Source organism: Aythya marila (genome assembly GCF_965140915.1).
Source record: "Aythya marila genome assembly, chromosome: 3".
Taxonomy (NCBI): Eukaryota; Metazoa; Chordata; class Aves; order Anseriformes; family Anatidae; genus Aythya; species Aythya marila.
Window position 1 is genome coordinate 73,683,271 of NC_139044.1, and position 25,938 is coordinate 73,709,208.

The 25,938-nt window shown below is 36.6% G+C and overlaps 1 protein-coding gene across 1 annotated transcript in view; it reads right to left on the bottom strand.

Annotated features, from left to right (window-relative positions):
- Positions 1-25,407, bottom strand: part of HS3ST5 (heparan sulfate-glucosamine 3-sulfotransferase 5) — a 197,881-nt gene extending 172,474 nt beyond the window's left edge. The window contains exon 1 of the mRNA XM_082755491.1: positions 25,284-25,407. The gene's annotated coding sequence lies outside the window, so the exon portion shown is untranslated. The remainder of the gene's footprint in view (positions 1-25,283) is intronic.
- Positions 25,408-25,938: the final 531 nt, after the last annotated feature.

Genomic DNA, 25,938 nt, shown 5'->3' on the forward strand with positions numbered 1-25,938 from the left:
AGGTGAGGCACTGAGATTCCCCAAGAATATGCAATGCTGATTTAACACCAATGCAGCCTTTGGAAGCTGACTTTTTTCAGATCTCTTCATGATAATTGATCCTTCTGGCTCCAGTTTGTCCAGGAAGGCTACAGCAGCCTGGGCTAACTACAATATGGCATCATGACAGGGTCAAAGAACCAGATCTCCTGCAGAGACCAGCTGAAAGCGCCTGGCCAAAGTCCTGCCAGAATTTGGAAGAAGCCAAGGCCTCAGCCTCTGTTTTCATGGGTTCCCTAATTATCGTGATTTGACTGACTATATAATTCACAGATATGCAGTACACCCACTGGTCAGCCTGGCTGGCATTTTACAGTCCTGAAAACATATCAGAAACACCTTCTGTCAAAATTGTATCACCAGAAACAAATCCAAGTAAATCCATCAGTTCATGGCTAACAAACCTTCCACAAATTCCTTCTTACTATTCATACCACAGAAAAAGACTCATTAACTCTGAATGTAAGTATATTGATCTTCATCATCTCTTGCATTTGGACTGCTGAGTATTTATATTTCATAAGATAAAAGACAGAGAGAACCAGTTCACTGCAGGAATACCTATCCTCTGCTGTTTTCTAAAACACAAGATGAAACATGTCTGTGTAACTGTATTTTTTAATCCTAGCTCTACTTCTAGAATGATCTTATTGGATTTTAAAAGTGTAAATGTGATGTTATGGATTGCACAATGTAGTCTCTACCTTGTGCTGGCGTAATTCTCAGTTATATTATCCAAGCGGCAGGCGTTGGAATCAAGCATAACGCAGAGCTTGTGGTAAAGGGATCGCAGCAACAACATTTCAGAGGGAGCAGCAGATGCTCTGATCTGCACAGGCCAGCTGTGCTGTTCAATAGAAAGGAAAGAGTGCCCAACACCCTGTCTCCCTCCGAGTCAAGAGCACCACTTAATATCCCCAGGCACATCTGTGCTTGAGGACTCTGATTGCTCCTGTCCTCATAACGGTCAGTAAGGTCACCAAAATCTTCAAATTCATTATGGTTTATCTTTATATGGTAACATTGCCATATTACTGTACCATATGTACCACAAGTATCTCATTTAAGTTTTGTTCTTTTACATATAGTTGATTTTACTGTGAAAGGTTTGATACCCTGCAACAAGTAAGCATTGATCTGAATAGGTAACTTTAGCTTTTTATGAATTGCTAACATCTCTACAATTATTGTTCCTCAAAATTGAAAATGTTTCAAAAATTAAACTACAATAAGAAATGTAGACTTTTGTAGAGGGCAATGTACATGCCATACTATATTTGCTAGGATTCTAAAGAAATAATAATATTTTCATTTAAAATTTTATGAAAAGTGTATGCAAAATATTAATTAATCAACTGGAATATAACCAGGACACCAGAGCTGGACTTCCATGCTCCCATAAAAAGTACCATTGCATATTTGTTGCATATTTTTCCTATGACATGAGAGGTTGAAAACTTTGCAGAATAATGCCCAAATGAAAATCAAACACAGTCTCAAACTAGGGCATTGTTTCATTGGTTCCTTATGGGGGAAAAAAAAATAAATAAATAATATCACTAGAAAAATTTGTTTGGAAGATCTTGGATATTTTTTTTTTTCAGTTCTTTAATTGCATCAAAATTGAGTAATAACTGAAAATCAATAATGTAATTCATAAGACAAAAGCCTCCTTTCAAATCAAGAACTTCTGACTTCTGGCAGTGTGATGTGTTGTGGTTTAACCCTGGCAGGCAGTTCAACACCACACAGCTACTTTCTCACTGCCCCCAGCTGGGATGGGGGGAGAGAATCAGAAAGGTAAAAGAGCCAGAACTCATGAGTTGAGACCAAGACAGCTCTCTAGGTGAAGCAAAATCTGTGTGCACAAGTGCAGCAGGACAAGGAATCCATTTGCTTCTTCCCATCTGCAGGCAGGAGTTCAGCCACCTGCAGGAGAGCTGGGCTCATCCGGCAGCAAAACTCCTTGAGAAGACAAATGCCATCACCCCAATGTCCCCCCTGCCTCCTCCTTTCCCTCAGCTGCTATTGCTGAACACGGTGTCACACTGTGTGGGACATCCCTTTGGGCATCCTGGGCCAGCTGTCCTGGCCACGTCCCATCCCAGCTCCTGGGGCACCCCCAGTCTCCTCACTGGCCAGGCAGCACCAGGAGCAGGAAAGGCCTTGGCTCTGTGAAAGCACTGCTCTGCAGTGACTGAAACATCCCTCTGTTATCAACACTATTTTCATCATTATGTGAACCTCTACAAAGAAAACTAACTCTGTCCCAGCCAAAACCATGACAAAGTACAGAAGTCCTATATAGCACCTATTTCTGATACAATGTATGTGGAAACAATTATTAAAAATATTTATTGAATATGTATTGACCACTAATCAAATTCCCAACATTTTGAAAAGATAGTAGATCTTTGATATAGATTTTAGATAGACATCTACAACTCTGATAATTCTTATCATAGTTCTTAGTTGGGACTTTTATGGACTTCAGTAAAACATATAATTAAATACATAAGTCAATCTATATTAAAAGCAAAACAAAACAAAACAAAAATAAAACAAAACAAAAAAACTGCTCTTTTAATATTGTAGTATATTACCCAGCTACATCCCCATCTACTGTCATACATTTTCTGAGTTTGTTACTACTTCATGGGTTAGAGAGGTATTGTTGCAGTTTCCCAACACAGACTGACAGAAATCCCTGTTTCATAACGTGAAGCTCTCAAATCAAATTTTTAATCAAATAAGTTTTTCAGTTTGGGTTTGAAACATGACAAATTTGCTTGAATGACTCATGTTCTGGAACTGAATGTTTGTGCACCTAGAATGTTCCTTTAGGAGATTCAATTTTTTACACATGGAAAACACCTCTTTTCTTTTTGCCTTTGAGATCTTCAAACTTATACTTCTACTTATATTGAAGAATTTCATGCTAAATAATAGCAATGAGTTGATATCTTTATGTTTAGTTGAGTTTCAGTTCTGAACTGTGAAAACAGTTTCCTCTTTAAGGTCTATGAAAATTAATTAGTGATTCTTCTTATTACTTTTAATATATATTATTGATGATGAACACTGGAAAACACCAATAAGAAAATCAGAATTTCTGTCTTCAAAATAAGTCTCTGACTGCATGTGAGAATGAAGTGCATGAAGCATGGATTTACTCAGTAAACAATAAAAAGAAAAAAAAAAAAGTTGCTCATTAGAGAACTTATTCTAATCATTGTACCAAATGAGTCAAGATTCCTTCTGAAAAGGTATAATGTACTCACGTAATTGAAGTCTGAATCATAATGCATCCACGTAAGTGGCTGCATTATGGGCTGAAAGTAAAATATCTGCCATTTGTGATATGGTTGCTTACTTGCTTATTGCTTGGTTAAAAGACAAGCTACTAGTTTGACGTCATGATCTCTCTTTTTTTTTTTTTTCTGGATTTGCATGACTAAAAAAAGGTTTTTCAAACTCCACAACTGAAAGCAGTGGCTATTTTTGAGATCTGTTCTCCTTTTATACAGACAAGCTGTTAGTGCAACCAACAATTATATACATTCCCCATCATTGTACAAAAAAAAAAAAAGAAAAAAAAAAGAAAGGATTACACAATACAAAAAGGATCATTAAGAGAGCCAAAATTAGTCTACTAATGATTCAATATGACAGTTTCATTATGATAATGCAGATAAAAGTGATAGTGAACTCCTTTTAAATTACTTCTGATATGTTCTGAGAAAGACCAATAAACCAACCTAGAATACACTAGCTTATGTTCTTTTGTAATAAATTTATCATAATGGTACATATGTAAGCAGCTATATATTTTTCCCTTTTATACCAAATGTTCAGGACAGTATTTTGATCTAATTATATTTCACCTAATTATAGTTCATCATCAGATTTAATGGTATGTCATGGATTAACAGAATAATTTGATTTCTACACTGTTAATTAGAATGTACATTTACTTGATTATGGAAAGTTATACATGAATTACAAAATTAGTATTTATTTATTTATTTTAAAATAAACACTTATGCCTGTGTCTAAGAGCATCTGTAGACAAAGGAAATTATTCAAAAATATATTTAGATATTTAAAATCAACTAATAAGTTTCTTGGGCAACTATGCTCTACTATAGACATTTTAAAAGTTAAAAATTAGTTTCTAATACATTAGTCATTCAAGTGTGACAGTCTCCAACATAAACTTGGAAGAATCAATGAATTCTCAGGCTAGTTAGGTCCCTCATCTCTTTCTCCCAATACACATCCATTGCACTGAGGCAAAGAATGTTCCCCATCCCCAGAGTTCACCAATGTTTCAGCCCATACAGAAACAAAACTGAGAGTGTGGGGCTTTGTTTCTAGGCTGTTGTGGTGCAAAACCACATGTCCCATATCATCTTACAGGCATGGGATAAACAGCAGGGACTGCACAACCAAATAAAAGAGATATTTTCAGGATTTTATGGGATAGACAAGAAAACAAGGCCATTCCAATCCAGAAGATGCAGCTAATAATCATACAGATGGCCAGAGATCATTCTGTCTAGTCACCTGTATACGTGCTGCTGGTGGTCAGATAGACAAGCTGTTCTGTGGTTCAGTGATAGATGACGTGCTGCTCTGCATTCATGTCTAGCTGAAATCAGTGGTCAAGAGAAGATTTTCACCTCTAGCTTCTGAGCTGGAAATAATATCAGGTCCTCTAGTTTAAATGCAGATGCTGACAGTTGCCATGTCAGAAAGTGTGAGTATGTCAACAACAAAACTGTAGCAGCCACTTTGCAGGCTGCAGACAGTCATGGGGGCAGTGGCATATGACACTATGAGCTGTGCAGTAAAGTATGAATTGTTGAAGAGCGGCAGCAGTCATCCATAGGGACAAGCTGGGATTTCATTCTTTCACAGTGACATAACCATCAGCACTGTTTGCAGACACAGCACGGGAGGCAAGACAGTGCAGTAATTATTATAGTGGGTGAGGAAGACCAGTAAAAGAAAGTTTTTTGTTTGTTTGTTTGTTTGTTTGTTTGTTTCCAAATGCATAGCAGGTTAAGCTTCTGTGGAAAATGGCAGCTCACTATCATGTGGGAATGTCATAGTGTGAAAGCAACTGTAAGAAATGCTGCTATTTTGGGGACGGTTTGATTTAGGAACATTTTTTATTGCTTTAACACCTCACAAGAGTTTTCCTGTCTTTTCCTACTTTTCCTTTTCACTTTCACAAACTCAAGTGCAATCATACTATGCAAATCTATATTCTGCCAGAATTTAACAGAAATATCAGTTACTTGTGCACAATTGTAGAATACTTATAAATATTCAAAGGAAATAAGCATAATATTCAAAGGTCCAAAGTTTCGCAAAACAAGGAAAGACTCAGCTGGCTCCTTGATTATCATGGCCAATATCCAAGTTTAAAACCTCAAAGCATTTTATAGGAGAATTGTGTAAATGCCATAAAGAGAATGAGAAACATATTAGCTTTCCTAGTCCTTTAATCTACCCTCCCCCCATCCCCAGTCCCCCTTTAATAAAAACAAAGAACAAAGTAATACCAAACATCCCCTCTTCATATGCAATATCAGTATAAACAAAAAGTCACTTCCAAAAGGTTGATTTGCTTTTATTTCTTCTAGTGCACTAGACTACTCTGATTTCATCCTGGGAAAGAAGACTCAAGGAAAAGCAACATGACAACTTAATACTGTTGAAAAATAAAATATTGGGAGGCATCTGGTTTGGGTCATAACAGTACAAAATTGGAGTCCTTTAAGTAGTACAGGTTCAAACATAATGTCATAATATTTGGGAAAACTTGGCTTCATATTATATTTTCAGAACCCCTAGACCGATAGAAAAACAGGCCACAGGTGGAAAATATGTAAATAAGATTTTCATCATCTAGTGACTGAACCACATATCAAAGAATGGATAGGGCTAATTAGCAACTAAGGCAGCTGTTGAAAACTTGCCTTACGTGGGAATCTCAAAGGGATGCCTGCGCTGCAGTCCTGCTGGGAGCACAGCTCGTGTCACACCAGCCCACGTAAGGGAAAGCCACCACCACAGAGAGCCTGCTGTGTTCCCACATTCTCACCCAACATGGAACTTGTCTCAGATCACAGGCACTGGGTGGAATGGGCAGGGAGAGGCCTGTTTTCAAAGCAAGGTATAATTACTGGTATGTTGGATATCACAGTCTTCATCTGGGTTTACTGCTTGGTTATACATGAACACTCCTACCTTTCCATGCCACAGATTCTTCTGAGATAGTGGTGAAAGTCCTGCAGTTAACACTACCAGATTATAAATGTTATGCCTGCTCCTATGCCTCTCTTTTAACCCTGCCTCAGACTGTGCTTGGAAAATTACAGTTAGCCAGTTAGTACCTGTTAGGCCACCTAGCTGCACATGTTAATTTTGAACCAAAAGGATCACTGCCTCTTTCAATTAATTGATATACTTTTGCCAGTTCCTCCTGCCATCCTCAGATAATTTCCATACTTTTTCTTAACCATATATGTTCCTATCTATGCCATGAAGAACAGCGTCTACAACAGAACTTCCTCCACAGATCATGATTGTTTCTGTGCTGATGCAGGACATTATCCATCCTCCTCTCTGAGGAGCAGCAAGGGACTAGAAAAAAGTGATGTACATGGGGTGTTGCTGGAAAATAACTGTCTGCATATAGATACACTTTTTCTGATTTCATCCTCAAGGTCAATAAGCATGCCGGGGTTTACCACTTAGTACATGCTTTGTCTCATTCATCATTCATAAATGAGTCAAGAGGGCTCAGGATGAAGGTACTTATGGACACACTTCTGTATTGTGAGTATGAACTCTATCAGTTGCAACTTAGCAGCCTCACTGTTGTGGCTAAACCTTACCCCATCTCCATGCTCACACTCCCCCCTCCTCACACATGCACACACTTCACTTTTCAATGTAATAAAGCTTAAAATCTTAATCTAGTTTAGATTATTAAAAAAAAAAAAAAAAAAAAAAAAAAAAAAGAAGCCTGTACATCTTGCCATAGACTTTACCTTTACCTATACCTGGAATGACTGTTACCAGTGTTGCAGAGGCTTTAATTAACATTTTATATGACAGGTCAAATCTTTAGACCTCAATGTCCTCCTAAAGCAAGGTAAGGGTTCTAAGTTTAGCAATAACTGTGCTCTAATAATGGGATCGTTCTCCTCTCACCATTCTGGAAGCAGAATATGCAAATTACCCTTCTTCTAAAAATCCCCCCCGCCCCGTAAGAAATGAACACTATGGAGTAGCCATCTTGAATTAAATAAAAAAAAAATAATAAAAAAAAAATAAATAAAAAAAGGAAACTTCTACTGTGTTAGATGAGGGAAATTACCTGAAGAGTTCTTAGATTGGATATTTTTAGCTGTTTTTTTTTTTTTTTTTTTTTTTTTTTTTTTTAATATATATCTTTAAAACTCATTTTATGAAAGAATACCCAGAAAAGCAGGTTTCTTGTTTAGAAAAGTAATATAATTTGGTCTTGATGGTACTGTTCAGTAAAATTCCTTTGTTGCAGGCACTGTTCAGCTGGTAGGAGTATGAACTAAGACATGAGATAGATTTATGAAAGTGTCTGTCTTGTCAGAGAGAAGCCTGTGGTTTAAATCATACTAAAAAATGTCAGGAGATAGTGACCAGTTCTGGTACAGACATTTTCCTCTTACTAGTGGAAAAGTGACCTTTTTATGGAGTATTTTAACACTTTCAGTATTATTAGGTATCTTAAGTCTCCTTGTAAATTATTGGAATAGCACACTTTGAAAAAGGAAAATGCACAGATACACGAAAGGGAGGAAAAAAAACAACAACACTCAGCTATATGAAAAGCTAATTCATTAAAATATACATTTTAGGGGAATCTACAGAGCAATGAGCATTAATGATAAAAAAGGCTAAACATTTTTATTGTAATTTATACTCTGGAAATGCTTAAAGAAAATATTGATAATAAATTAGTATTAAATACTTACATAGTAGTAGCTGAACATCTTTCCAAAACTCAATCCCTACTGAAATGTAATCTGTGTGCATCTCTGCATAAGTTGGTTTATGTATATAAAGAGAGAAAAGGACTGAAAAATGTGACTAAGAATTTAATGTCATGCAAGGATGCTCACACTGGCAGACCCCATGGATGTGCTCTTATGAAAAACACAGATGTGATCATTTCATGAATATATGATCATTAAAAAACAAAACAAAACAAAACAAAAAAAAAAAAACACAGATATTTTCATAAGCTTTCAGTGAATTGTACATTGTGCAGGTGTTCTGTGGAGAGAACCTCACCTTTTTGCCTGTTCTGATACCTCACTGAATCACTAAAATAGCATTTGGTAATGCTACTAAAATAACATTTAGTAATCTATAGAAAATTAAAATATAAAGCTTATATATATATATATATATAAGTATTAGAAAAGAATAGGTCTTGGGATGTGACAAAAAAATCTATTGTAACGGTTTCTACAGTCATTTTTTAAAATGCATTTCAAGTAGTAATTCCCTATTTATTTATTTATCTGAGATTAATATAATGAAGAAAATCTCCAGGAAAATTATTTGAAAGATTGGATAATGATTATTTTAAGAATTTCTTATTATCTATATTGTCTTTATCTCACTTTTCTTCAGAAAGTTTCCTATAACACAGAAGATCTTTTGCAATTGATTGGAAAAAATCTGGAATGGCTTAGTTTTGTTGCAAGATTCAGGCTATCGGAAATGGAGACAAAATTCTTGCAGAGGCAAATAGAATGCAGATAGAAAGAGCAATATGACTATTCACACCTAAAATTAGACTATGTCAAGTAGTAAAATCCAATTGCCAGTCACTGTCTGCAAAAAAGACATAATCTTAACTCAAGTTTTTTTTTTTAAATTTTTCTTTGTCATTGTCACAGCTAGACTTTTTTTATTTCTTTGTCTCCCCCTCCCCCCACCCCCATTTTTATTTTAAAAGAAATGACAGAACTTCTCTTCTTTCAGAGAAGCACCAGAGAAATGCCTTTGCCAGGTTTCAGTAAAGACTAAAATGTGCTGACACAGATTCTAAGGTCAGAAGGAAACAATATAATAATCTAGTCTGACCTTTTCCAAAACACATGGCACAGAAAATCAGGAGGCAATATTTGCAATAAAAGTTACTTTTGCTAAGTTTACATTTACGCACAATGACAGCTTTAATTTTCTCTCACTGAATGGATTTTCAGTAGGATTTTTCCAAGGTTATCTGGTGATGTTGCTGTAAAGAAAAACATGAGAGGAAGGTATGAATTGATAATAATAATAATAATAATAATAATAATAATAATAATAATAATAATAATAATAATAATAATAAATAATAATAATAATAGATTTATCAGTTTAAAATATGCTGGCTGTGTATTACGCAATGTCATTTAAGTGTCTGTCTCAGATATGGACTGCATTATTTTCTGTAAGAAATCCACAGGACAGCATTATTCTTCAGTGAAAAGCAGGAAATGCACATTAGGCATCCTTTGTGTTAAATATAGAGGACAATATATCCCTCTCATTCCGTTGCATGCTTAGTATGTTCCAAAAAAAATATACAGAACTACATTTATGCATAGGTTTAAAAAAAATCTTACAGTATTTTTGAAATGCTTTCTTGCTTTCTTTTTGAAATGCTGTGTCTCAGCCAAATGTCAATGGTAATTGACATTGATAATTGACAAAATCCATTGTAAGAAAGTGTTATTTGTGAAATGATTTTGGATGTACCTTTTTCAGCTTTCCAGACTTGGAAGTTTCTTTTTTCACAAGCAGTAAAAATATCCAAGACTTTTGTTTTTTTTAACGATTAATGTGATTATTGAGTTCTCCCTGTATATAAAAAGAGAAACATTTTTCCTTGAACATTCCAGCTACCTACAGTAATAGGTTAATCTAGGAAATTTTATTTAATAGATATTTTCAGAACCTTATAACTCCTTCAAAACTGAGGTTGGCATCCTCACAGTTATTAAACATAACTAAGGTGGTTAGAACTATCCCAACGTTGATATTTTTATGGCTGGCTGGTGTCACTGAGTGGCTCTGTTATATATAGTCTTCCAATCTCTTCTATCAGACTGTTTAGCTTTGGTTATGAAAAGGCAGCAATCTTCATCCATCAGCTTTGCATAAGTAACTAAGGAGTTTGTTACTTTTTGTTTACTTTTATTGAAAAGTAAATTAAAAAATACACATACAAATTAGGTAGGAGTTTGGGTCTGTGACTCCAAGAAAGAACTAGGTGGTTTCTGACCTCCACTCAGGAGAGACATATCTTCACCCAGAAACAAGTTACATGTGGAATAGATCTAGATTAACTGCCATTCACTTATTTTCCATTAAAAAACAAACAAACAAACAAACAAAAACCTGCAAAGGCTCCAGGTAGCTGTAACTCTTCATAAGCAAGTCATGTCAGGGTGCATTCTCACTGTCTGCTTATATGTGCGAGAGCTTTATGCATTATACTCAGTGACATGTCATATAAAGTTTGAGAGGACTTGAGTTAATTAAAAAAGGTAGTTATGATCTGTTAGAATTATAATGACATTTTCAGAGTGACAATGCAAAATCTTTCTAAAGAAATCACAAGACCTCAGCATAAATAAACTGAGTTGATAACATTTATTGGCAGAACAGAGGTATAATCTCATTAATATTTGCAAATTTCAATTACAGGGAGGGCATGAGTATGTTAAGAAGTCACCATTTTCCATTATGATTGCAACAAACACCAATTTATTAATCCATCATCTAATTTTGAACAAGGTGAAAGTCTGATGTTAGTGAGAATGATATATGATAAAGTAGATTATTTTTGCATAGATGTAATGTTACTTTCTTCCCATGACATTGAAATTCTGTGTTAAACTTTGAGAGGGAGGAAAGGGTAAGAAAGCATAGGTCATTCTTCATCTAAGTGAAGAATTGAGATGGATCACTTAACATGATGAAAACAAGTAATACACTATTTTATTATTCAAGATCTGGATCTGTTGGATAACAATCACACTTGCAGTTTACAAAAAACTGTATGTGTATTCCCAAGAGGAAGAAAAAGGTAATTAAATGACATTTTGATTATTTATTTATTTATTTTCCCAGCAAAGATATCCCCAAATGAGAAAATGAACAATTAATCAAACAGGAAGATTCCATTCGCATCAGGGCTCCAACTCATGGAGGACCATAGCTCAAAACAGGTATCTACATATCAAAAGACATAGAGCATTCTAGATATGCATTAGTATCTTCTACACAATTACATGCTTATAGAAATTAACATCACATTTTCTATGCCAAAGTAATGGATTATTTGTGGTTGTTCTTTTTTCCTTCTGTTTTGTTTTGTTGATAATAAAAAACAATATCGTTACTTTATTATTTGCATGATTTGGAGCATATTTGTACCAAAAGACCACTTTAAAGAATCAGGACTGTTAGCTACCTCAACAAACAACCAAAAAAAAGTCACCCAGTTCCTAAGGAGTCAATGATGTTAGACCAGGACAAGGATAAAATAAGCCCTCTGAAGCAAGTCCTGCCCTCCTTCTAGTCAAAGAGCAGAACTGGTGTATTATGAATCACACATCTAGCACAAAAGCAACCATTCAGTCCCAGAAAGAATAGCTTGCAGATGTCACTGCCAGGCACAGTTTGCTGTCAATCTAAAAATAAGACACACGACCTTAGAAGGAACCAAAGAAGCATTCTAGAAACTCTTTGCTAACTGGAGAAGGGCTGGACATATTTCAAAATTAATAAGCTTTTTCCAACACAGAGTATATGGATAATTGTTAAACTCTTTTTTTTTTTTTTTTTTTTTTTTTTTTTTTCCTAGAGCTTTCTGGAGTACTCAGAAAAGACTGGCTCTGTGACTTATCTGAGAAACTAGAGAATCTCTTTTTTCTCACATGCTATGAGACTGTAGCAGCCATCCTAAACTTTTAATTCATTCTACCCCTGAAAGCACAACAGTGAAACACATCTGTTTTGGCATTCTTCATTAAATGTGATAAAGAAAGAGAGATTGGAACTACAGCCTCATCACCTGTGATGGAAGATGTCACTCTGTCTCATCAGGGTGTGCAGTGTGAATGGATTTGGACTCATGGTTCCTTGGAGGGAAGATAAATACATTTGGTGGCAGCTGGTAGAACAAGGAATATATTGAGCTCATTCTCCTTTTCCCTCTGGCTCAAAAAGACCCCGTCCCAGAGGAGAACCACTCCAGTCAAACTGAGTAAGATGTGCTGTGAGCTGGGAACTGTTTCCAGTTTTTCAGAATTTGATTTCAATATTGAGAAGGTTAGATCTAACATATCTCTAAGGCTATCAACAAGAGACAGTTCAGATAAAACAGAAAGGTACAGTTGCTCAAGGCCTTGTTAAAACTACCTCTGGGTAGCCTTTATCCCTAACGATCCAGCAGAACAGATGGCTAATGGGTTGCACTCCTTGCCTGGAAGCAGTAGGGACTTTTGTGCCCAAAAGCTGGTACCATTCTATGGCTGGATGCCCACTGCAATCTGGGGTTTGGAAATATTCTGAGGGCAAGAGCAGGGTCAGACAGGAAGAGGAAGGAGAGGACCAGAGGAGGAACCCAGTGGGTTGGGCTGAATGACAAAGTTTCAGCAATACTTGTGCAATTGAAGAGCCCACAATGGAAGAAGCTGTAAAATATGGGCTGGAGGACATGAGAATCACTATATGATAAGAATCAGTAAAAGGACAAGGTGGGGCACCAGGAGAAGTGAAAATACTGGAGAAAATGCATGTAAAATACTTATACAGAAATTACTTTCTCAAGACAAAGAGGGTGATAATCTTTGCATAATTCCAGATTATAAAAGGATAATTTTCTATAAGGGTTTGAGAGTAATCCCACATATTTGAGTAGGCAGTAAAAAAAAAAAAAAAAAAAAAAAAAAAAAAAAAAAAAAAGCAGAATGGTTTATTCAGATGCAAATATTAAAATTACGGTAACATTGAAATCAAACACTTAACAATCGACAGGGCAGATACTTAGATAATGAACACTAAAATAACTGCTTGTATCTATAAATTCAGATTCTTACCCTACATTTTTATTAATTTTAGCCTGCATATCAATGTGCTATTAGCTGAACTGAGCTCAAAATTCTCTGTGCAGACTTAAAGATAATTTTTGAAAAGTATGGCCTTCTGAGGATAGTTACTTAAAATTCAGAAGGTTGCCCAGGATATCAAAGTGAGTCCAGCATTAGTGTAATTTTTCAGCCTGACCCCCAGAGGCCTACAGACTAAAATGCCAGCTGATTAAAGTGCCTTTTAAGAAACATACTGCACTAAGTGTATGTATGACAGAGTTACATTTTGAGTTATAAGCAGACAGGATCACTTTTGAAGTGGCAGCTGACACAGCTGGTCTAGGACAATTTTGCGAGAGGATGCTAAATGGTTGCAGGACCAGTCTAAGAGATAGGTCTCCATTACCATAATGGCAGCTTCAAGGTTAGTTTGCAAGGGTCAGTCAGGCCTATTGCACACAAAGAGCAGTTGAGAGGGAGGAACAATTTTGGCCAAAGTGACAGCTGCTTTTTCAGAAGGAACATGCACTGCCTTGTAGCTTATAAGAAGCTGTTAGCACCAGTATGATATTGTCACCAAATTCATCACAATCTTTCTCAGTGGATGTCTCAACCTAATATCTGTCCAAAGTACCTTTATAGCATAGACTGAAACATTGACTAGATGCTTATATTAATGCCACAAGTGACAATGTTTCAAGATTGAGGTAGTCTGCAGGGAGATTTGCAGAACTAGAGTGTGCTTTTGCAGCTTTTTACAATAAACGATCTGGATGAAAAGGCATTATCTTTGAGAGACATATGCTTAAGGAAATCTCAAGCTTGTGGTAAAGTCTCTGTCTGGTCCCAGTTTGAGACCAGCTATCCATGAGCCATCATTTGGTAGGAGTTTTTTCTTACCCTGGACTGTGTAACTTGGAGTTACCAGCTGGGAGCTATCACACTCGCAGACCCCACTGAAGGGAGAGAAGGGAAAGACAGGGACACCAGGGGCCTTACAGCAAGATGCCAGGGGCAGGATGTTCTTTAGAACATGAAACACATCTGTGGTTTCTAGACAGGCTTCAGCCACACACCAAAAGAAGCTCCAGGACAGTTTGACAGCTATTTATTTAACTATTCTTTTTAAAGTATCACTGATAAATAAGTTAAACTTTTTAGAACATTTTCATTTCTCTGTAATCATTACTTCCTCTACCTTCAGATAAAATGCACTTGTGTTTTGGTGTGAGTGTGTACAATATATATTTAAGAACAAATTAAAAATCAGTGTCAACAGGTATATCATAATCATACAGTACTTTTTTTTTTTCATTTTTTTTTACCAGGAATCTTACAATATCTATTACTATGCTTTTATGTTTAAATATGTATATGGAATTGCATATGACACATGATTTTCCAAAAAAAGAAGGATTTTAGGGAACTCAGTGATTACAAGAGAAAAGTAAAGTGATTTATATATCATGAAGACCTCTAAAACAAATCTGATTTCAGAATCCTGATATGCTTCGTTTGAATTTTCTAATCAAATAGCTCCTGCTGAGTACTGAAACTGATATTTGACTGTTGTCTATTTGACTGTTGTCTGTTTGTCAGATTCAGATCCAGATTTTTGTAGGTTATGTCCACCAGGTAGCTTATATATGTGCTTACACAATGGTAAAGTCAAAACTCCTTGAAACTCCCCTGAGAGATAAAATCCTAAAAGCCTCACTCAAGAGAACGAAATGGCTAAAAGATTTAGGTTTGTTCTCCCTCCCAAGTTAAAACCACCAAAGGTATTAAATCAATGCAACCTCCATGAGCTCTGACTTAAAGCATTGTCCAGAAAAGCCACCAGAACCTCATGACCTTGGCCCCAGGACTTGGTATAACCACATACCTGCAGTCATAATAGTTGGAGGCCATTATTTTGCTATTGGAAAGTCCTCTCTCTGATAGGAGACTTTTCCCCCAGGAGCACTGTAATTTTTATATGTAGTCTGTGAACCACAAAAATGGTACTGAAGGATTAGCAGTGAGAAGCAGAGTATCTCCTGGGCTTCATGTAAGACACTTTGATTTACCCACAGCCAGATATGTTTTCAATATTTTTCAGGTTGTGTTGCCCCACATCCATGAAACACTCATAAAACTTTGCCAAAGCTCAGCAGTAAAATATGAAGAAAGAGTAAAAAAGGTGACTTGTAGATGTTGCAAAATAAGTAACAGTGATGCTAAATACCAAGAAATGAAAACTTGTGATAACAAGTAAAAATGAAGGTATTTTTCCTCCATAAGTAAATGAAGTATTATTTTTTTATGCAATTAGTCCAGTGTTGTGCATTTACTTATTAAAAGTTTATCCAACTGCCTTAGTAAGCTTAATTTTCACTGTTAGCTGAGGGTGTCTGTATTTTAAAGCTTGAAGGAGTTTGATTTCTGAGACAGCACCTTAAAATGTTTGACATGATTTCTTTTCTGACACACAGAATACGGAATATACTACCAATCAAGCATTTTTGTCTACATTTGTATTCTCTGGCAAAAGTTATTAATATATCTTTAAGAAGTGCTTGTACTCTTACTTTTCTAAAACAGGTTTTTCAATGTTTTACAAAATTCTGACAACAAATGTACTGTAGACAATAACTTTCCTATAACAGCAATTTCTCAACAAACTGGCTTCAGCATTCAATAAGAAACAACTATAAATAGAAACTGCAGAAAAGGAGCTATCATTTCCTAAAACATTTTATCACGTTTAAATCTTCTGGTACTCTCGTAACACTGATGTACGTACCACAGTTGATGGCTATTTACAAATAAATATTAAGCCTGTTTTACATGATTTATAAAAATGTCATGTTCTGCTGTAATAGCACAACTTAAATCAGTGGAGCTCATTCTCATTCAGAAAAAAAAATAAAAAAAATATGTATGTATATGGAGCCATTATACTGATCTAAATACTATTACGACTACAACTATGCAAGTGAATTAAATAGTCCATGATCAACTGTTGTTTTCTAAAATATGTTTAATATATTTTTTTTCAAGGCAATGCCTCATTTGATCCTGGCTGCTTGACCAGCTGCTTCCCAAGGGCTTTCTGGGCATGGCCAGGGCGCATGCCCAGACTTGGGATGGCTCCCAAGAGGCAGGTTAGTTGCAGCCTGTGCTCCGGAGGCTACAAGAGTTTAACCATATGGAAGTGGCCATGATTAGCTGACATCAAGGCTAGAGGGATGCCTTGCGTTATTCAATCATAAAATATAAGCAAAGAACAGAAATGCAGCTGTAATAGGTAAAAATAAAAATAAAATCCACACTTCCAATCAACAATGTGCTGCGGCCAACAGTAAATTTTGCCAATTATGGTCTAATTATTGCTGGAATAAAAGAGAGAAACCCTGACAAATCTGTTCTCATGTGTCCCTGGGGGATAAACATAAGTGAGTGGCCGGCTTCTGCCTATCACTGTGCTGGGGACTGTGCTGTGTCTCCCCATGCTGTGTATTCCATACTGATCCAGTGCACTGGTGCTGGTATACATCCCAGATCAGAAGCAAGCTGTCTCATTTATAAGCATGACTTACTGATACTTTGTCAAGTCACATAAGCAACATATATTAAACTTAAATTTCTGAAGCGGTAAGCTAGGCAAATTAGATTTCTTTCCAAATGGCAACTAATTGTCTTTTAATATCTACATCCTGAGCCTAAATACTGCATGGTCAGAGGACATTCCCCTCTTAAACTTGTTAGAAAGATATGTTTGATTTCCTACTCACTGTTTTCTTTATTTATGGCAAAACAACAACAATCAACCAAACAAGAACACTTTCTTGTTCCTTTCTTTCTGTTATCACCTAAAGTCTTCCTCATTATATGAGTTGCATTCAGGAATAAAATAATAACCAACACTTCACTAACTAGTACCTTTCCAGGAAAGCACCTGCTTACCTTTCCAAGGATCATAGTTTCTTGTGATCCAGCAGACAAAAATGTGATCTATTCTAGAGATGTGTGCTCTAGAACAAAATAAAAGGTATTCTACTCACCAGAAACACATTCAGAGTTTTTAAAATTATTTTTGGAAGTCTTAGAATGACTTTAAAAATATTAAAATTTAGAAATAAAACATTATGATTAGGGACAAATCAAGAGTCTTGTGTCAGTATTTTGTAGTGTTTTTTTTTGTTTTTTTTGTTTTTTTTTTTTTTTTTCAGTTTCTTATTATTTTTTACAAATAATCATTTTATAGCTGGGAAAAATAAAAATAAATAAAAAGTATACCTTGTATACCTTTAATTAGTTTATCATCACAGCACACAGAAAACATGAAAACACACCTTTTCTACGGACAGCTTTGGTTTCAAAGGATTAAGTCTGAAAAATCATACAACAAAGGAATTTCAACCAACTCCCTGATTTTCATCAGAGCTGACTAAAATATTTTCAAAGACAAGACTTTTGAAATTAAAAAAAAAAAAGTTTACTCCAATTTTCATTGATATCATTTATTTTTAAATTTAATACAGAATATTTTCAAAATAATGAAAGAAAAAAGTGGGATTAAGCAGATATTTTTACCATGTGCAAAAGAAAAAAAAAAAAGTTTAATTTTTTTTTTTTTCTTTTTCTCACTGAAATTTCTTCCTGCTTCTCCAGCAAGAAAAACAGAAAATGAAAATGATATACACATATTGAAGTAGCATATACACGTTTTTGGTTCTGAAGCAAACAAACCACAAAAGTTTCTGGTTTTCTTTGTTTGAGAAGAAGACAACTGTCAAATCTAAACAACAGAAAAATCTTTTTCAACTTCTTTTTTTCTTTTTTTTTTCTTTTTCTCTTTTTCTCTTTTTTTTTTTTTTTTTGTTAAATAAAACAATTTCTGTGTAGGTATAAAGCTGGTAAGTAAGGCTTATGTCATGAAATATATCCTTTGTTGTTTCTTGCTAGTAAGTTGTGTAAAAAGGAAGTATCAAAAAATGTCTCTCCAAACACCTGCATCATAAAAAGTCTGTGATAGCCTCCAGGAGACAAGCCAAGGCAGTTACAGAACCATAGGTCTGATATATAAGGGAAGAAACAGCTGTTGATTCATATTTACCTGGATCTACCTCACAGCAGTCATGAAGGAGCTGCTGGGAAAGCAACCATAAGCAATCAGTCCTGAATTTTACGTGAGGAAAGTCCTGAGTGAAGGACTGTATTTCATTTTCCATAGTTGCATGATTCACCTTTTTGAAGCCTGAGTACTTTGATTATATGTAAAGGAAGCACATTTCATTCTTAGGTTAGAAACCACTATGAAAGAGGGGATAGTAATGTCAAATGTAACCAGAACTGTTTGGTATATGTCAACTGCGAGCTTCTAATCCTAGAAGGAATTTTCATTAATTCTCAAATTATTTCTACCTCTGAGTGAAGACTGACTGGTTGGTAATTAGCTAATCAGTCATATTTTCTCTTAGAGCTATTTATCAAAAAAGATTCTAGTAGATTATTTTAGCCATATTTTACTTCATTCAGGAATATAATTTTCCACCAGAATACAAACACATGTTGTGTAACTCTACTCATATACTCTATACTATATCAATAGACCTTTTCCCTAATGCAATTCTCTTTTACTTTACATTGCAGATTAATCCTTTTAGGATTAATGTGAATCCTAGGAATGTGGAATTAGAAATAGTAGAGATTTGCTGCCACTCCTGCCATTATTTATACTTATACAGCTATGGATAGGGTGAAGATGTGCAGCAGGAAATTATTTAAAATAATTTTCTCCAAATCTTCTGACATCATGCCAGAGTTAACTCCACTCAATTCAGGTAACTGTTTTTTCAACATCAGAAATAGATGTTAAAAATGGTATTTACTGTGTTAAATTGAGTATAGTGTTAAATATATCATCTTCTATTTTTCTGCACGTTGCATTCAGGGATGATCTTTCTTTCTTTCCTGGCTCTTCCATATAAGATTATAGCTGTTTTTTTGAGCCATAGAAGGAAGATCTTGACTGTGATTTTAGATGACACTAGCTTGTAGCTGGGAAAAGATCTTTCAGTTTCATGTTTTTCAGGACATAGTGTAATGCTGGCTTCAGACACTGAAGTGAAGATTCATTTTGTTTTCTCCTTTTTCGGGATTAGGGGATTTTCTATTTTTTATTTTTGGCTGCACTGGATATTATTTATAGCCTTGGGTTGAAAACATTCTGCAGGAGAACCATTGGACCCTGTTGTTTTACCTTCAGGAAAGAGTTTAACTACTCTCAGCTATTTATTGTGCTGTCACATCTTCCTCCATGCCTTCTTGTTCAGAAAGAAAGAACAACCAGCAAATTCCTGCTAGGGATGAGGAAACCAGACAATAACAAAGTTGAAAATTATGCATATTTTTATACTGAAAAAGAAAAGAGTGTGTATAAATACATAGATAAATGTGTATGCAGATACACATAAAATCTGGGGCCATCTAGATTTCCAAGACACAAAATGCTTATTTTCTGTCTTTTGTCTTCTTTTGAAGCTCCCAACCTACTATCTTTAGTTACTGTTCCTGTGGCAGGAACATGTTAGGTAACTTAACTTTTGTAATTTTATTTTTAACCTCAGTTGCTTTAATTTTTCCATTTTACTTCTGTCTTAAAGATTTTTTTATGAAAGAATGTATTTTTCCTCTCATGAAATAAAACAAAACAAAACTAATCAGTGTATATTTTAACCTCAGTTTGCCATGTCTCTACTATTTCAAAATTTGTCTCTAAGTTCAGTTAATTTTTTTGCCAAACTCAGTTGTATCTGCATTTCTGGCAAAAGCCATGCCTTCTGTATTATGTGGTACATAGTACATAGTACTTTCTTCTTACATGTGGTAAGAGGAAAAATGCAAACAAACCTGTCTGCACAGAATCTAGGTTGAAGAGTAAATCCATTTCCATTGATGTAAACTGACTCCCATGAGATGCCAGTTTTCTGATGCTGTCATCATAGTAGCAATGCCAGGTTGCAAAGGGAGGTTTTGATTTAAGTTGAGAGTCTGTCAGCTAGTGTAGAAAGTTTACTCGCTGCTGAGCAAGCTAAAGTAACTGTTGTAGAGCACAAATCCTTTATTCGTTGGCTCAGTTTCCAATTAATTATATATAGGATTAATCCATTAATATTAATATTTCCTTTATATACTTTTAAAGAAAAAAATAGCACATATATATGTAGATTATAAATTGGTTCATGATGTCCTTCTACCAATCATTTTTTAGTATTCACAGACATTTTGTAGCGATTTGTGCTTCAGTGCAGAATCCTGTCATCCCTTGGTAGATTTTGAATATTTGTCTGCTACAATAAAGTCTAATAGTTTTATTTATGACAGCCCTTTGGAGACTCCAGCAACTATGTGCAGTCAAGATTGTTCAAGCCATTATAATACAAGATTGTGTTAAAATGATTTGAATGGATAGAAGTTCTTTCAACTCCAAAAGGAATGGATTGATAGACACTGTTCTGTAACATATCAAGGTAAATCTGCTACTTTAATCCCCCAGAAATTTATATTTTCTCAAGCAACATTTGCTTGCAAACAAGGAGATGCATATGGACTAAAGGTGCCAGGGCATGAAAAGTACTGGGGATTAACTTTTTTTTTTTTTTTTTTTTTTTTTTTTTTTTTTTTGTAGCATAAGACATTATATACCAACTCAGGTAGCTTTAAAACTTTTAAAATATTTGGGGATATTCAACAGTTTAAACAGGGTGTCATTCCTTAAATTTACCTCCTTAAAAAATGGCTGGATCTTAAAAAAAATAGCTAGTAAAGTCTACCTTATATAATATTGGTTCCAGACATTTAGAGTTTATTTTGCGGCAATCTTTCATTACAAACTTCATCTTTCAGATCTTGTCTATAATAGCTCATTTGGTTTAGAAATATCATCAAAGACTATTGCTACCCAAATCTTTTTAAAATAGTTAATGGCTTGCAGCACTTATATATAATTATTTATTTATCTATTTTAAGTAGAAACATTTCAAATTTTCCCCTGCCAATGAGAGAGAGGGAGAGAGAGAGATGTGTGACTGACTATATTTCATAAGCACACATTTAAACACTTGAATAAACTTTGGAAAAATATTGCTTTTCATGGTCATTGGTCAGGAAAACATCTGTGTACAACAAAACTGTGTGTGATTAGGTCCCTTTGAGGTTAGCAAATGTTAACTAAAAAACTAATATTTATTTAAGGGTTTTGATGATGTGAATCTTTCTGCAATGATCATTTCATCTACTATGTTAACAATGCACAGTAATAGTTTTTTTTTTTTTTTTTTTTTTTTCAGGAAGAAAAGTTGAACTTACAGATTTGTAATACTTGAGAGAGAGAATGTGTGGTGCTAACAGTATTTATGTAATAGGCCAGAAGTACTAATAAGTACTATTGCTGGAATGGGCAAATGAAATTCATAAATAATACAGATGAACCCAGTCTTGTTAGAAAATGGTGTTTGGCTATTTTTTTTTACAAGACTAAAACTTCTGTTCTCGATTATTTTTTAAATTTTTGTGCAACTGCATTGTAAACCATAACTAAGCCAAACTAGTTTTTCTTCTATATCCACCTTTATTTCATTCAGTCAATGCCGTATCATTTCAGCCTGAACACTTTTCTAGGGAAGACCTATAAAGGAAAGGTCTTGAATGAAGAAGAAATTGAACACATGTACCTGCACAAACACACACACACATGAAAATGAAGTGCAGTTGAGACTAGACATAGGCCAGTGACTGATATTTTAAGTTACATGCGAATGTGGCACTCTTTCCACGTTCTGTTGCACTGCATTTGGATATTGTATGGTTCTCCAGACATGCTATGAATAATTTTACATACCATCTGCTTTACATGCCAGGTTCCATATGTACAATGTATAACCTAAAACCAATATTTTGATTGATTTGAGCTACAGTGGAAGCTTTTTGTTCTTAAATTGTTGGATATAAGAATATAGTCTAAATAAATTATCTGACAATTGTCTTCTGTCATTAACAAATGATAACATTTATTTTGAAAAAGTTTTTTAAAGATGTAATAATCACAAAGTCAGCTTTAAATAATCTCACCATGATTATTTCCTATATTTGAACACTGAGGCCTGTAAACACCTGTGACTGTTCACTTAATAACACAGTAATACAATGCCATAAACATGTTTCAGAGTCAAGAAAATGACAGCAAAATTGTAGTAGCCTAGAAAAAGAGATATCTGAATTAAGATAAGCAGCACTTGTTCTACAGGGTGAGGTTTATAAAGACACTACAAGTGAGTAAGTTATACTTGTTAAACAAGATGAGGTTATAAAGATGCTAGAAGTGAGCAACAGGAATTCAAAATGTTCTCCAAGTGGTTCTCTGTACTTCATTATCTGGCTTCCTTTGACTCTGCCTTATATACTCTAATTTTACATACTCTTCAGTTACAGGTAAAACTAAATTTAAAAAAAAAAAAAAAAAAAAAAAAAACCTTTCTATTTTGCAGATGCTGTCCACAAGAAAATCTGGCTGTATTCCCACATGCACATATGAGGAGGAAATACTGAAACATCAAAGTGAAAAGAATATAGAATTTCACACCAATGGCTCTCAGGACAAAACAGAAGGTTTATTTAAGTATGTATCATAATTTTGTGAACTATTGACTCTCCTCATCCAAACAAGGAAAGAGAAATAAAGATAGATTTGAACCACAAAATAAACAAACAAACAAACCAAAACAGCAACAACAACAAACTGACAATCAACCACAACCACCACCACCACCAAGTGTCCCCAGACTCTTAATACGTAATAATTATATTTTTACATTTGACTTTAAATTGAAATACTATCAGCAAAAATAGATTGTGGCATTATGGTGTGTGAGTAAAGAGCAGATAGAGTAGAGAAAAGAAGCAACAAAGAAATTCAGAATAATTTTTTTTCCATAATGTGTCCCATAAAATATGTATCCTCCACTCCCATATATGATATGTGATAAAAGGCATGTTTGACTTCATAGGAAAATCAGAAATGAATATGACATATAAGGAAGGATTTTTCATCTCCCCTATAGGCAAGAAGCAAAAGAAATAACCAGTGAAGCATTTGTCCATTCTAGAGTGTTTTTTTTTTTGTTTGTTTTTTTTTTTTTTTAAATCCTTTGTAACACGAACATCTTAATCTGTTCATAGTGTGGTACATTCTGTTCAATCACCAATGACAAATTTACCAGATGCTTACAAACAAAACTGAAGGAGAAAACCAGTACCTCAAAGTTTTTCTACACTTGCCTATTAACACACACACTTAGTACAGAAACATTATTATTGAACCTTAACTGAGAAAGGTTATTATTCTTAAGAAACTCTTATTTATCACAATGTAATAGTCAAAGTCTTCATGAGATATGGTCATAATTCTGATACTTGACAAGTTGAGGACAACTAGCAGTACTTCGGGGGTTCTTTCAGCACTCAGATTTGAAAATAAAGTAAAATAAAAGCATTTCTTCACACTTCCTTTTTAAATACATTCCAACCAAGTGAGAGGTTAGTCAGGTTACGGGAGTAAGAATAACTTTTGCCATTATATTCAAATAGCATTTTTTATACAATATTTAATTATATATCTGACTATTCTAAATAAGTCTAAATACTGCACTGAACAGAAGATGTTCAGTGAACTAGAACTTCCATTTGCTAATGGATCTTTTTTTTTTTTTTCTTCATAAAATCTTATTTACAGTCCATATGAATATGGACATTTTAATTATTAAACAGAAGCATTATTTCTTATTTGTATCTGTGTTGTGAAAGAGTTCTTTAAAACTGAATAAGAAAGTAATGCACATTTAGATTTTCTCCTCCCTAGAGGGAGGCTGCTCATGAGTTAAACGCTTATGCAACACCTTTCCTCACACTTTCCTTCACATCTCTCCTATTACCCCTCTACTGAACCTTTCTGGGCCTGATCCACAGGCCACTGAAGTCAGTGCGAGCCCATCCAGTAGCCTCAGAGAGTTTTGGATCTAGTCTCCCACTGCTTCTAACATTTTAGTAAGAAAAAAGATATACAACACCATAATAGTATAAGGTGTGAATCTGATAATATTTTGTAATGTCTGTGTGTAAAACAATGGGCTTCAGTCCATCTTGATGTCAAACACATCAAGAAATCATCCTGATACTTGTTCATTGCAAAGTGGGAATGACAATCCAGAAAATATTTCTGGCTGAGTGCAGCTAAATCTCTTTGGTTAAAACGGCTATCTTTTTGAAATGAAGTTTCTTTTATGCATCTCTCTCACTTCACCTTCTCACAGCCTTCTGCCCAGTCCCCTTCATTTGAAAAGTACTCTGCATTGGCCAAAACCTTCTTTCTCTGAAGTCAACGGGAGAGTGATCATGCCCAGTTTGCAAAACGCAGTGAGAAAAGACATCATTGTCAAAGTTAAAAGTAAGAAAAACATTTTACCAAAATCCACCTTACCAAAACCCACTTTTCGACCTGCAGCACCCACCAGCTTTTGTCTGCCTTTCCTGCACATCACGCCCGGCGGTGCAGCCGAAGCAAAGCCCCGCTGCCCTCTGGCACTCGGCAGCGGGCTGGGACGCCGGGCTGCGAGGAGTTGGCCGTGCGCAAGCCCCAGCTCAGCACCGCTGTGCACTGAGTCGACGGCGAGCGTTTTGCAAACATCGAGCCTTCCTTCCCTGGGGAACGGCCGCTTTTGGATCCCACGGCACGGGACAGGGGCAGGGGAGCGGCGGGCACGGTGTGACAGCGGTGCCGGGGCACCTGGCCGCCTCCTTCGGCAGGTGAGGAGCTCCGGGCTCCACAAAACGCCGGACCCCGCCGGCAACCCCAGGGAACGCCTCCAAAACCGAGGCACGGAGAGCAGGACACCGGCCCCGGTGCACACTGGGGGCACCGTGTGCTCCGAGCCCCGGCTCCGGCAAAGCGCGGAGCGGAGCCACCTCCGAGGTCCCCCAGCCCGGCAAGGCATCCTCCACCTCTCCCCCGTCCCCGACGGACTCCGGAGCGGCTCGGAGCCCCGTACTCACCACGATGCAGCAGGCGACAGCCCGCAGCGCAGGCGAGGCGCCCCCGCCCCGGCCGGTGCCCGCTGCGGCGCACGGACCCCGTCCCTCGGCGCCCACATCCGAACCCCGGGAGCGCAGCTAAAAGTCCTTCTGAGGAGCACCCGGCCAGCCCCGCCACCTCCCGCCTCGGATTGCTGTCATCTCCTCTCCCCTCCCCTCTTCCCCCCGCGCCCCCCCCCGGCGGGCGGCAGCATTATAAAGCGGTCCCTAAGCCGTGAGATCACGCACCGGCAGAGGTGCTGGTCCTCGCCGCTACTTACCGGGCATCCTTCAGAGCGGCGGGAGCGAGGGAGGAGAAGGAGGAGGAGGAGGAGGAGGAGAAGGAGGGAGGGAAGGAGGGAGGAAGGAAGGAAGGGGGCTCCTGGCGGCGCTGCTCGGCAGCCTGGGCAGCTCAGCAGAGTGCTGCTAGTCAGTGAGTGAGTGCCTCGGTGCGTGCGCTGCCGGGCACGGCCGAGCGCGCACTCAAGCAGCGAGGGGCAGAGGGGAGAGGTGGCGGAGTTGAGGGAGCGCAGCACGGCGCGGCCAGGTGCGGCCCAGCACGCCCCCGGCCCCGCGGCCCTCCGCGGCCCCCCGCGACCCGCCGCCGCGGCCGGAGCTGCCGGGGCTGGAGCTGGGG